This window comes from Erinaceus europaeus, chromosome 4 (assembly GCF_950295315.1).
Source record: "Erinaceus europaeus chromosome 4, mEriEur2.1, whole genome shotgun sequence".
NCBI classification, from domain to species: domain Eukaryota; kingdom Metazoa; phylum Chordata; class Mammalia; order Eulipotyphla; family Erinaceidae; genus Erinaceus; species Erinaceus europaeus.
The window spans coordinates 37,874,247-37,888,931 of NC_080165.1; the positions used below are offsets into that span (position 1 = coordinate 37,874,247).

The following is a 14,685-nucleotide window of genomic DNA, read 5'->3' on the forward strand; positions in this document are numbered from 1 at the left end:
GTGTTTAGACTTTTAAGTGATCATTATTCAGATCCTACTAGATCTGTAGCTCCCTTCCAAAAGTATTTCTTCTCAGTGGTGAGAATTACCCAACCTAGAATGTACTCTTCAAAAATGTTCTTGAAGCCTGTTCATTTGAATGAAACTGCTTTCTTGGGCAGAGGCGGAAGCTGCCTTCCCCCAGAGCTTAGGCAACCTGGTGAAAGGAAATAGCTAGCCTAGGGCCTGTGTGGTTCCTGGGTCTGCCTGGGTTGAATGACTGCTGACACAGACTGACAGCCCTCCCCAAGATGGAGTACAGAATCCCTGAGGAGCTGCTGGCTGATGAAGAAGATATTTTTTGTGAAGGTAAACACATCTTTTTGTTAGGAGCCATTCTGGTCTGCTTTGCTTAGCTTTGACATTATAGGTAACTTGCTCAGAACGGACTAAGACAGGAGGACTGTGAAAGCATTCAGGATGAGTTAATTGTTGGAGATGTCAGTCTAGACATTGAAGAGATTACAAGGCAAAAGCTGAACAGTTCCTCCAAACATTTTTTAAAAGAAATTGTTAATAGATAACGATTGAGTTTAGGTTAGAAAATAGTACAAAATATTCCCCCTTGTCCCTATCCTGGACTTATCTCTCTTCTCTACCTCCATAAAGGAAGTCTGTGGTGGTACTTTGCTACAGGACAAATAGAGTAGCGATTCCTCTATTGCTTTGATCTGCATAGCCCATCTCTACTTAACCCTCTCCCTGCCTTTTAATTTCTCTCTTTTTCTTTCTCAGACTTGACACATCTACCTTCCACCATTCCCTTTCCCTTTTTCTCTTTTCTTCCAGGCTGAGATGCTGCAGCCTGCTAGTTTCTGACATTTAAGGACACTGCTTAGAATTCTCTAAGTGAACTAAGTTTTTCTACTAAGTAGAAAGAAATAGGTATGTTGATTTTAAAGGTGGTGACTTCACTCTTGAAGCTTTCCCCCTGCAGGTGGGGGCTGAAAACCTGAATGCAGGTCCTTGTGCATAATAACATGTACACTCTACCAGGTGTGCCAACACTCATCGCCTAAAGGTGGTGACTTCATTTGACTTATCTAGTAGTCTGCAGACATCATGTTCAAATGTTGCATATAGATTGGGCCATAGATAAGAGCTTTTCTAGAATGTGGAGCTGTCTAAATAGTCATTGAACTCAAGAAATGTATTAATATGATTGTTTCCACCAGAAGTCTGTCTAGTAAGTTATTTAAAATTCAATCAAGTAATTTTTAAAGTATGTGTGACTTTTGTTTTTGAAAAACCCAAAGTGATACAAATTCATTGAAGAAAAATAGAGTCCAGCTTGATAAGAACAAGTTGTATCTAATCATTCAAGGTATAATAATCACTATGGTTTCAATGTTGTCAAAGAAATAGTTAAAATCATAATAAATGTTTTTACCACAATTTAAATCAGTTTGAGGTGATTGAAAAAATAACACAGCTGGTATAGTATTGAATGTTCATGCCCATGGTTCCCGGTTCAACCCCCAGTACTGAAGTGGTTTTTCTCTTCTAGACAGGTTCTAGTGCTAAAAGCGCCATCTATAGACTGATACACCCACTGCACCCATCATCACTGAAGGAAAAGGGTTGAGACTTCAACAGAATAGGGTTTGATATCCCTGTAGGGTCTTCTTTATAAGGAGCACCCATGAATATCAAAGTGATGACTTCAAACTACATAGGAATAGTAAAGATTTGCAGATTCAAATTAAAAAATAATTAAATAATTTACCCCATACTACCCATGCAATTTAAGAAAACTTTTTTTTCTAAGTGAATATATTGGTTTACAACATTATCAAATTTCAAGAGTACAGCTTCACAGTTCTACAAGTATGTAAGACACACTACTGCACCTACAACAAAAGTTTCAGTACCATTACACTATCAGAATGACACCCCCTACACATGCCTCCTATCACTCTCCATTGTCTTTCCTCCTGGTAACCACCATATTTTTCAGAGTCTAGGAGCTGTTTTGTTATGTTTTGCCAGTCATTTGAGCAAGTTTTTTTTTTTTATTAACTTGCAAAACTAGTTCTTGGTTTCTCAGTGGTGAACTGGAACAATAATGCCTACTGGTTATATTTTCATTAACAGGTTTGCGATCTTTGCATTGTTCTTTGGTGTGAATTCTTTGTATATTCTAGACTAATTATCTTGTTAAGTTAGTCTCTGAAGAATACAAACACAGTGCAGCAAGTCCAACATTCAGTGCACTTTAGTTTTCAGAGTCATTGCTCATGTTGGTTAATTCAGTCATTAGCTTTACAAGTGTTACACCATATTAATAAGTTTTGTATTAGATTATTGTCTAAATCTCAGCCCTGGAATTACACTGCTTAAGATTTACCTTTTAACTCATCCTGTGACTTTGAACAGGTTATTTAATTGTGCTTCAGTTTACTCATTTGTAAAGTAGAGTGCAGACTAGTGATGGCAGTGTGTAGATTAAATCTTATTACAGGGGAAAATGATAAAGTGATGTCAAAAAGATGGTAGACAACAAACACAAGTTCTTGATATGTGTTTACAAAGGTGGGTTTTGAGAACTTATTGAAGAGCCATGGTTCCAGGGGATTCACACCTGAAACTGAAACTTATATAACACCATGTCAGTTAAATTTTTAATAAAGTACAAGAATGATAAAGAAGTATGTAGAAGTAGTTCATTGTCATATTGGTGGCCCAAGTTCAAACTCTAGCTTCCATGGGAATGCCACAGCACCGGGGAAGCTCCAGTGCTATGTGTCTCTCGCTCTTTGACTTTGGGGCCTCGGGTTCCTTTACATTTTATTCTAAACAGATAAAAAGACTTTAATCTGTTTGGTCACTAGATCTTGACAACCAGTTTGGTCTATCTTGATAGAAATATCTGAATGTACAATAATTGTTATAACTAGAACAATGATAATAACAGTAATAATAATCCAAAAATAAAAAGGGAAACGTGTCATAAAAAGTGGAGGCCCTAGGCCAGATTACAAGAACAGAACAGAATTCATGTGTGAGGAGAACAGTTATGCAGGTGGTGATCATTTGGTAGTTTAGCAAGAAAAATTGCTCTGGTGCAAATTAAAAGTTGCAATTGCTTTCTCCCTAAAGTTCACAAGTCCTCACTGTCTCCAATTTCAACACTGCCCAGTAATCTGTTGTCAACAGCAACTATTAGAATCTTAAAACATCACAACTGCACAGTTACACGTGTAAAATATTGCTTGGGCTCAGATGTGCCCTGGATACACGTGCCTTTTAAGATCCTAATCATAGAAAGACCACAGGAAAACTGCAGAGGGGTTTTGTTTGTACAGTGTGCTCCAGGAGCTAGTGCATTGCACATACTATGAGAATGCTTCTCCTGTCCTGACCATTAAACCTAGAAAAGTTGTTTCATTCTCCCCAAAGGAGAATTCTCCCAGATGGAGAAGTGGCAAAAGAAGTCTCCTCAGCTATCAGTTGCCTATTTCTCTTAAAGTGACCATGAGCTAGCAGGTGAAGGAAATGGGAGGGGGAAGGGTTTGCAAATCAGTTTGAACCCACAAGCTCTCTCCTTTACAGAAAGAAGGTTAAAAATTTTCAAAGAAAGCGAAAGATTTAGTGGTTTGTTTTTGTTTGTTTATTTTGTTTTGCTTTTGTTTTGTTTTTTGTCACTAGGAATTTGAATGTGAGGGACTCACCCATCCCTGCAGACTTTTTTTTTTTTATAATTCTTTTTTTTTTTTTTATTTAAGAAAGGATTAATTAACAAAACCATAGGGTAGGAGGGTACAACTCCACACAATTCCCACTGCCCAATCTCCATATCCCACCCCCTCCCCCGATAGTTTTCCCATTCTCTATCCCTCTGGGAGCATGGACCCAGGGTCATAGTGGGTTGCAAAAGGTAGAAGGTCTGGCTTCTGTAATTGCTTCCCCGCTGAACATGGGCATTGACTGGTCGGTCCATATTCCCAGTCTGCCTCTCTCTTTCCCTAGTAGGGTGGGTCTCTGGGGAAGCTGAGCTCCAGGACATATTGGTGGGGTCTTCAATCCAGGGAAGTCTGGCCGGCATCCTGATGACACCTGGAACCTGGTGACTGAAAAGAGAGTTAACATACAAAGCCAAACAAATTGTTGAGCAATCATGGACCCAAAGCTTGGAAAAGTGGAGAGAAAGTATTAGGGAGGTACTCACTGCAAACTCTAGTGTACTTCTGCTTTCTTACTTTGGTGCCATACTCCAAACTCAGTCAATTTCTGCTTTGCGTTTCTACATCTTTTTTTTTTTTTAACATGCATAACATTCCCCAGATTCCCATTTAACAATACAACCCCCACTATTTCATTCATCATTTTTCATGGACCTGTATTCTCCCCACCCACCCACCCACCCCAGAGTCTCTTACTTTGGTGTAATACTCCAATTCCATTTCAGGTTCGACTTGTGTTTTCTTTTCTAATCTTGTTTTTCAACTTCGGCCTGAGAGTGAGATCATCCCGTATTCATCCTTCTGTTTCTGACTTATTTCACTCAACATGATTTTTTCAAGGTCCATCCAAGATCGGCTGAAAACGGTGAAGTCACCATTTTTTACAGCTGAGTAGTATTCCATTGTGTATATATACCACAACTTGCTCAGCCACTCATCTGTTGTTGGACACCTGGGTTGCTTCCAGGTTTTGGCTATTACAAATTGTGCTGCCAAGAACATATGTGTACACAGATCTTTTGGATGGATGTGTTGGGTTCCTTAGGATATATCCCCAGGAGGGGAATTGCAGGGTCATAGGGTAGGTCCATTTCTAGCCTTCTGAGAGTTCTCCAGACTGTTCTCCACAGAGGTTGGACCAATTTACATTCCCACCAGCAGTGCAGGAGGGTTCCTTTGACCCCACACCCTCTCCAGCATTTGCTGCTGTTACCTTTTCTGATGTGTGACATTCTCACAGGAGTGAAGTGATATCTCATTGTTGTCTTGATTTGCATTTCTCTGACAATCAGAGACTTGGAGCATTTTTTCATGTGTTTCTCGGCCTTTTGGATCTCTTCTGTGGTGAATATTCTGTCCAAGTCCTCCCCCCATTTTTGGATGGGGTTATTTGTTGTCTTGTTGTTGAGTCTGGCAAGCTCTTTATATATGTTGGTTATTAAACTCTTATCTGATGTATGGCATGTAAAGATCTTCTCCCATTCTGTGAGGGGTCTCTTGATTTGGGTAGTGGTTTCTTTTGCTGTGCAGAAGCTTTTTAATTTGATGTAGTCCCATAGGTTTATACTTGCCTTAGTCTTCCTTGTAATTGGATTCGTTTCAGACCACAGTGGAATTAAACTAACACTTAACAATGGAATTAACAGTGGAATTAAACTAACACTTAACAATCAACAAAAGATTAGTAACAGTGCCAAAATGTGGAAGCTCAACAGTACACTTCTTAACAACTTCTGGGTCAAAGAGGAAATCAAGGAAGAAATCAAAATGTTTCGAGAGTTCAATGAAAATGAAGACACAAGCTATCAAAATATTTGGGACACAGCTAAAGCAGTCCTAAGAGGGAAGTTCATAGCTATACAAGCACACATTAGGAAACAAGAAAAGGCACAAATAAACAGCCTGATTGCACATCTTAAAGACCTAGAAGAAGAACAACAAAGGAATCCTAAAGCAACCAGAAGGACAGAAATCACTAAAGTTAGGGCAGAAATAAATAACATTGAGAATAGGAAAACCATACAAAAGATCAATGAAAGTAAATGTTGGTTCTTCGAAAGAGTAAACAAAATCGACAAAACTTTAGCCAGACTCACAAAACAAAAAAGGGAGAAGACCCAAATAAATAAGATAGTAAATGAAAGAGGAGATATCACAACAGACACTGCAGAAATTCAACATATCATGTGAGGCTTCTATGAACAACTATATGCCACCAAGCTAGAGAACCTGGAAGAAATGAATGATTTCCTAGATACCTACCAACTTCCAAAACTAAGTAAAGAGGAAGTGGATAACATGAACAGGCCCATCACAGCTAATGAAATTGAAACAGTTATCAAAAATCTTCCCAAAAATAAAAGTCCTGGACCAGATGGTTTTACAAATGAATTCTACAAAACTTTCAAAGAAGAACTAATACCTCTACTTTTAAAAGTCTTCCAGAAGATTGAAGACACTGGAATACTCCCTGCCAGCTTCTATGAAGCCAACATCACCCTGATACCAAAAGCAGACAGGGACACAACCAAAAAAAAAAACTACAGACCAATATCTCTGATGAATATAGATGCGAAAATATTGAACAAAATTCTAGCCAACCGGATACAGCAGTATATCAAAAAAATTGTTCATCATGACCAAGTGGGGTTTATCCCAGGCATGCAAGGTTGGTTTAATATACGTAAATCAATCAATGTGATCCACCACATCAACAAAAGCAAGACCAAAAACCACATGGTCATATCAATAGATGCAGAGAAAGCCTTTGACAAAATACAACATCCCTTTATGATCAAAACACTACAAAAAATAGGAATAGATGGAAAATTCCTGAAGATAGTGGAGTCTATATATAGCAAACCTACAGCCAATATCATACTCAATGGTGAAAAACTGGAAGCATTTCCCCTCAGATCAGGTACTAGACAGGGCTGCCCACTATCACCATTACTATTCAACATAGTGTTGGAAGTTCTTGCCATAGCAATCAGGCAGGAGCAAGGAATTCAAGGGATACAGATTGGAAGAGAAGAAGTCAAACTCTCCTTATTTGCAGATGACATGATATTATACATGGAAAAACCTAAGGAATCCAGCAAGAAGCTTTTGGAAATCATCAGGCAATACAGTAATGTGTCAGGCTATAAAATTAACATTCAAAAGTCAGTGGCATTCCTCTATGCAAACACTAAGTTAAAAGAAACTGAAATCCAGAAATCAGTTCCTTTTTCTATAGCAACAAAAATAATAAAATATCTAGGAATAAACCTAACCAAAGAAGTGAAAGACTTGTATACTGAAAATTATGAGTCACTACTCAAAGAAATTGAAAAAGACACAAAGAAGTGGAAAGATATTCCATGTTCATGGGTTGGAAGAATTAACATCATCAAAATGAATATATTACCCAGAGCCATCTACAAATTTAATGCTATCCCCATCAAGATCCCAAGCACATTTTTTAGGAGAATAGAAAAAAATGCTACAAATGTTTATCTGGAACCAGAAAAGACCTAGAATTGCCAAAACAATCTTGAGAAAAAAGAACAGAACTGGAGGCATCACACTGCCAGATCTCAAACTGTATTATAGGGCCATTGTCACCAAAACTGCTTGGTACTGGAACATGAACAGACACACTGACCAGTGGAATAGAATTGAGAGCCCAGAAATGAGGCCCCACACCTATGGACATCTAATCTTTGACAAAGGGGCCCAGACTATTATATGGGGGAAGCAGAGTCTCTTCAACAAATGGTGTTGGAAACAATGGGTTGAAACATGCAGAAGAATGAAACTGAATCACTGTATTTCACCAAATACAAAAGTAAATTCCAAGTGGATCAAGGACTTGGATGTTAGACCAGAAACTATCAGATACTTAGAGGAAAATATTGGAAGAACTTTTTTCCGCATAAATTTTAAAGACATTTTCAGACTTTTTTTTTTTTAAGAGACTTTCTTTTTGAAAGAGAAAAAGAGAGAAAGGAGACAGCACCACTCTTAAAACTTATCCTTTGCATGGTGTTCCTAAGTGGTCAGCCTGGGACTTAAACCCAGTTCCTCCTGCATGGTAAAGTGTGTCTCTACCAAGTGAACTATCGCCTGAATCTTAAAAGATTTATCTTTCAAAAATTTCTATATAAAAATGTAATTTTTTTCAAAGTTGTCAATAAGCAGATGCTTACTTTTTCTGTGTGTGAACTGTTTTTGAAGTCAAGGTAGAATTTTTTTTATTTCATTTTAAAGATTTATGAATTCATTATGTGAAGGCAATACCAGAGCACTATTCAGTTCTGGCATATGTGATGCTGGAGCGAGAACCCAGGGCCTCACATATGCAAGTCCTAAGCTTCAGCTGCTGAACCAGCTCCCCCAGTCATTAATTTTTTTTTTTAAGATAGGAAAGAGAGAAATTGAGAAAGGAAGGGAACACAGAGAAGGAGAATAAGAAATACTAGTAGCACTGCATCACCACTGATGAAGCTCCCCCCACTACTCCCCCATTGAGACTAAGGGGTTTGAACCTGGGTCCTTGCATATGGTATCATATGTACTCAGCTGCATATGCCACAGTCTGCCCCCGCTTTTAAGTAAGTAAATAATCGGGCGGTTTATTATTATCTGGTATATTTATATGTGTTTATTGAATTATTTTTGGCCTTTCCAAAATTAAAAGAAAGAAGGAAGAAGAAATTTAAGATTATAAAACCAATAAATCCTGGAAGATCAAAGTGGTTCTATCAGAATCACTGTGAGAAAAAAAATACCAGGAAATAGAACACAGAAATGTTTGTGCTTTGGCTAAAAGTAGTTGAAGCTTTTGAGTATGCCATATTTTATATTATATAAATATAATTATGATTTAACTATGTTGGATTTGTTTCAAAAACATATCTGGGCTTCTTCTTGAGTAGGTCTGAGGAATAGAGAGAGAAGCTGTTAAAAAGAATCGGTCACTTTGCTTTTGTAATTTGCTAAAATTAAGTAGATCTATTTCCATGCTTGGGTTCCTGGATAAATGCTTTGGTGGGAAATCGTTTTCCCTACTTCATTTGTCACAAGGTCTGGAGCAGACACAGACATCCCCACGGTAATTCATGCCCATGTGACCTATGCCTTGGATTTCTACAAAACATTCCCTTCCCATAGATATCTAAGAAGCTTTCTTTGGCTGGTGCCAAAGAGATGGTGTCATTTCAGGGGCACAAACTAAAATAGCACATTGCATTAAAACTATTCAGCCTGTCTTAACCATCAGTCACCCCCCCTGATTTACAACCTTCTGTGACCTCAGATTCACCTATTTAGATTAGACCAAAGTCAAATGGGGCCCAACAGTACAAGTAAAGTAACTAAATGTTCATAGCAGCCAGTAAGGTCTTTTTAGGAATAAGGAGAAACACACTTGAATATGTTTCTATAGGAATGAACTTTTAATTAAGTTACTCAACTGAATTAAAAGTATATGTTTACCCATTGTATATGTGCTCCTCCCCCCCCAAATTTTTTTTAATGATTTATTTACAAGAGAGAAAGGAGAAGACCAGGGCATTACTCTGGCACATGGAAGATCAAATGCAGGGCCTCATGATTTCAAATCTAATGCTCTAGCCAACTGCACCACCTCTCAGGTCACCATAGAGTATTTTTACGAAAAGAGAATCTGCAGTTGTTATGAGAAAAACAGTGAAATGAATTGAAACTATTGATCTTCCTCCTTGATATTTAAGTCAACATATTTATTTAAGAAATGTGATTTATCCAAATGTGATTTACTCTCATATTTTGTCCTGTTTTTTAATACTTAGTGAATATCAGCTTATTAAACTTCTCTTTCTCCTCTTTAACATATATATTTTTTATATTTTGCATTTTGATTGTTTGCCAGACATCTATGGTGTTTAATGAAGATGCTTAAATTAAGTTGCTTTCAGAAGTGATTTTAAAGAACAAAAGATGGAAGTTGAGTCAACTTAAAATGACTATTTCAAAGACCAGAAGAACAGAGAGGAGTTAGAGAGAAAAGGGGGTGGGGGAAGGTCAGTGATGGATCCTAGCAAATAAAAATGAAGAGAAGAAAATTAAAAAAAAAAAACAATGCAGATGGGAAATGAAACATTCAAATACTTTCTCAGACACAGGTGTTCTAGATGACACTGAGGCCTGGTTTCTTGGAATCCTAACAAGTGGATGCTCCTAGCTGACTAGGATAGTGATGCTTCCACATCACTTGTACATCCCTGAATGAAGGAGAGATTTGATGGGGTTGGACAGATAGCATACTGGCTATGCAAAAGACTTTCATGAGTGAGGGTGCAAAGTCCTAGGTTCAGTCCCAGGCATCACCATAAGCCAGAGCTGAACAATGCTTTGAGCAGCTGAGCATAAAGGGGTGGGGAGGGGAAAAGGAAGGGGAGAAAGGGAGAAAAGAGGAGAGAGGAAACAGTAGATAGAGCATATCTAATCTGAGATTTTCTTTAAGAAAGAATGAACATCCCAATTGATCATTTTGAGAATTAAGAGAAAGATTTTGATCTATAAAAGGTATATACTGAGAAATAAATTCCATTCTTGTGAAGATAAATCAAGAGACTTAAGAATGTAGTATCTGATACAGTAGTTTATTTTTTTTCTAGGTGTCTCTCCTAGAGAGATAATCATGAATGTTAAAAACTCTGATGTCACTTAAGTACCCAGTATTAAGAGAATTAGCAAATTCTTGTCATATGCCTGATGAGAGTTACTACTATTATAAAGTATTGTAATAATAAAAGAAAATTTCTATGAAATTCAAAAGCACACACTGTAAGCAAACTATTTTTAGCTATGAAAATAATATGGAGTGACCCAGGAACAACTGGTGCAGTAGATAGAACATTAGACTCTCTAGCCTGAATTCAGTATTTGGTATCACATGTACTGGAGTGATGTTCTAATTTTCTCTCCCACCCCACCTCTCACTATCATTAATAAATAAATGTCTTAAAGAAAATAATATGGAAATTTTTTAATATTTTAAACAAAGCTGAGAGAAAGAGAGGGGAAAAGGCACAATGGTTAGTTTTTTTTTTCTGGAAAACAAATTAACAGTAATATACATCAACGTCATTTTTTTCCCGGCATATAGAATTTCTAATCTTGGGACTTTTTTTTTTAGTTTATTTATTTATTTATTCCCTTTTGTTGCCCTTGTTATTATTGTTGTTATAGCTGTCATCATTGTTGGAAAAGACAGAGAGAAATAGAGGAGGGGAAGACAGAGAGGGAGAGAGAAAGACACCTGCAGATCTGCTTCACCATTTGTGAAGTGAGTCCGGGGCAGTTGGGGAGTCCGGGGCTCCAACTGGGATCCTTACGCTGGTCCTTGCGGTTTGCGTCACCTGCGCTTAACCCGCTGCGTTACCACCCGAACCCCTTATCTTGGGACTTTTTAATGCCTCAACTTGCTTAATAATATTTTAGGCAGAAACTCCTTGAGGGCCAATGAGGATACAAAGTAAAAAATAATGTTAGGGCCGGTGGTGGCGCACATGGTTGAGCACACATGTGCAAGGACCCAGGTTAGAGCCCCCGGTCCCCACCTGCAGGGGGAAAGCTTTGTGAGTGGTGAAGCAGGGTTGCAGGTGTCTTTCTGTCTCTTTCACTCTCCGTCTCCCACTTCCTCTCAATTTCTGACTGTCTCTATCCAATAAATAAATAAAGATAATTTTAAAATTTTAAAAAATGCTAACCTTACAATGTGCAGATGAGGAAAAGTTAATTTCCCCTTTTTCCAGTTGAGGGAGAGAAAAATATTGTGTTATGTTGAGACTTGTAAAGGTTTTCATAAACATGTGGCCCAATGTGTACCAGACTGCCAAGCATGAGACCCGAAATTCAATCTCCAGCATAACGTGCCAAAGTGATGACATGGCTGTCTCATTAATAAGTAAATACATCTTTTAAATGGGTTCACCAGATAGTGGCACACCTGGTGGAGTGTACAAACTACCCTGTGAAAAAAGCTGGTCTTCACCTACAGGGGAGGAGGCTTCAAAAGTGGTAAAGCAGTGCTGCAGGTATCTCTATCTCTTCCTCCTCTCTCTCTTCCTCTCACCCTTTTTTATTTCTCTCTGTCTCTATCATGAAAAGAACAACATAACTCAAACAAACAAATATGGTCCCAGTAAAGGTGAAGTACTAGTATAAGAATAACCCTGAGGGATGGTGGAGGCAAGATGGCTGCCTGGCCGTGATCACCCGTGCAAGGGATGAAGATAAGCTCTTCACTCACCATGGCAGTAGTAGCAGTAAAGTGGGCGATATCAAACAGAACTATCTGGAAACATTTATTTCCACTTCAAAATGGAACTTTGAATTGTGTTCACCAAAAATCTACATATCACTCCCTTCCAGATGACTATAATTGCAAAGTAGATCTTGCTTTGACATCTGATGGCAGGACAATAGTTTGCTACTACCCTTCTGTGGACATTCCATATGAACACACAAAGCCTATCCCTCGACCAGACCCTGTACATAATCACGGAAGACACATGATCAAATTCTAAAATCTAGGTTAGAAGAAAACAGTGGAAACTTGCATCAGGGAGCCATGAGAGAGCAGCTTAGCAGGATGTTCTTTACTACGAAGCACCGCTGGTATCCTCACGGACAGTTTCATAGACGAAAGAAGTTGAACCCTCCAAAAGACAGATGATGCTGAGATTCACAGGAATCAAAAAGAAACCTTACCCTGTGTCTCACTTGCCTTTTGGGAAGAGGCAGTCTGGTGTAGCCACGACATGTTATATAATAAAAAATAATAAAGTATCTTTTCATATACTGAAAAAAAATAAAATAAAAGAATAACCCTGAGGGCAATAAATAAAGAAATGAGAGGGATTATGGGGTTATTTCATCTTCTGCTGTGTTGTAAAGTTTTCTTCTAGAAGATAATCATTTCTAAATAAAGATAGAGATAGAAGAAGAACAAGGAACTGCCTTCAAATAATGAGGTTATAGTGCTGCTGTCATTGTTTGTTGGTTTTTAATTCCATTATTGATTTATTGAGGAAATGCTGATTTACATAATTTTCACATTTCCCCAGGAAAAGTGTCAGTATATTTCACCCTCAAGCAATCCATCATCTTATTCTACAAAAGTATAGTACCATATTTGTACTACATTTTTTCCTTCTTTGAGAACGAAAAGTTAATATACTTTAATTTTTTTTAATTTTTTATATATTTATTTTATTTATTTATTCCCTTTTGTTGCCCTTGTTGTTTTATTGTTGTAGTTATTATTGTTGTTGTCGTTGTTGGATAGGACAGAGAGAAATGGAGAGAGGAGGGGAAGACAGAGAGGAGGAGAGAAAGATAGACACCTGCAGACCTGCTTCACCGCCTGTGAAGCGACTCCCCTGCAGGTGGGGAGCCGGGGTTCGAACAGGGATCCTTATGCCGGTCCTTGTGCTTTGCGCCACCTGCGCTTAACCCACTGCGCTACAGCCTGACTCCCAAGTTAATATACTTTAAAAAGTAGAAAGAGAGAAAGAAGGAAAGGGAGAGAGGAAGGAAGGATGGATGGAAGGAAGGAAAGAAGGAAGTTGTACTCATGTGACACACACAAAAAAGTTAAAATATTTATAGCGTCAGCTCAAACAGAAATGGGGAGACCACCTGGTCCCTTTTACCCTTTGACTTTATTTTAATTGGTTATTCAGTGTAAGAGGAAGCAAGTTAAGAAGCAAGAGAGAAACTGACTTCACTTAGATCACAGATTATGTCAGCTGACTGAACTGCTGAATATACTATTTCTATATAAATTAGAATTTAGAAATGAAAGCATTGAAAGCATTTTCCATAATGAAATGTGTTTGCTCCTTAGAACAGCACAATGAGCTGTTAGAATAATATTTGAAGAAAGGTATGTCAAAGACTCAAATGTATAGATATGGTCTGTAGAGGGTACTCTTAACCTCTTTCAGATAAATTAAATGCCTGAAATATTAGGAAAACATACTTTAGCTTTATATTCTGAGAGGCATCATGGATGTCAGCCTTCTATTAGTCTCAATTAGCTTTTTTTTTCATTCTATTTTTTTTGATAGGACAGAAAGGGGCCATGGGAGAGAGGAGGATAAATTCCTGTATACCTGCTTCACTACTTGTGAAGCATTCTTGCCACAGGTGGAGAGTGGGGGCTTAAACTTGGGTTTTTGTGGATAATACTATGTGTGTTTTAACCAGATGTGTCACCACCCAGCTCCCCCAGACTTACACTTTTTAACTAAGATTTCAAAGTACAGATTATTGGAAATAGCAATGTTTTTTATAACTTTTTATTATACTTAATATTAAGATTTATATTTTAATTTATTTATCAATTCTTAGATCTGACCTTGGTATATGGTGTTAGGTGGTAGTCTAATTTCACTTTTCTCTATGTATCTGTCCAATTTTCCCAGCACCATCTGCTGAAGAGAACTTTTTTTTTGCTAGCCACATAATTTTATTACTTCTAATCCTCCCAACTCTACAAAGTAAAATATTGCTAGACCTGTCTTTACAAACAATGTAGAGAGTCTGCAGTTTCCCCAAGAAGGAGACCCCTAAAGTTACAAGCTCCTAAAGGCCTGCACTGGCATCAGAACTCTGTTATTTTCCACTGTATCCAATTGCATGTGTTAGGAGTGAGAGCCAGTCATCTCTAGGCAAAATGTTCAGACTTTTTGGTCTGTTGAATTTTTTTATAAGGGCCATTTATAGTTTCTTTTTTTAATTTTTTAAAAATTTTTTTATTTATAAAAAGGAAACTGAAGAAAAGGTAATAGCAGCAAATACTGGAGAGGGTGTGGGGTCAAAGGAACCCTCCTATACTGCTGGTGGGAATGTAAATTGGTCCAAACTCTGTAGAGAACAGTCTGGAGAACTCTCAGAAGGCTAGAAATGGACCTACCCTATGATCCTGCAA

General features: G+C 37.8%; 1 protein-coding gene and 1 pseudogene across 1 annotated transcript in view; both read left to right on the forward strand.

Moving 5' to 3' along the window:
• RIPOR2 (RHO family interacting cell polarization regulator 2) overlaps positions 1–14,685 on the forward strand; it is a 275,401-nt gene that overhangs the window by 122,897 nt on the left and 137,819 nt on the right. The window lies entirely within an intron of this gene.
• LOC103116069 (large ribosomal subunit protein mL42-like) lies at positions 11,934–12,512 on the forward strand (annotated as a pseudogene).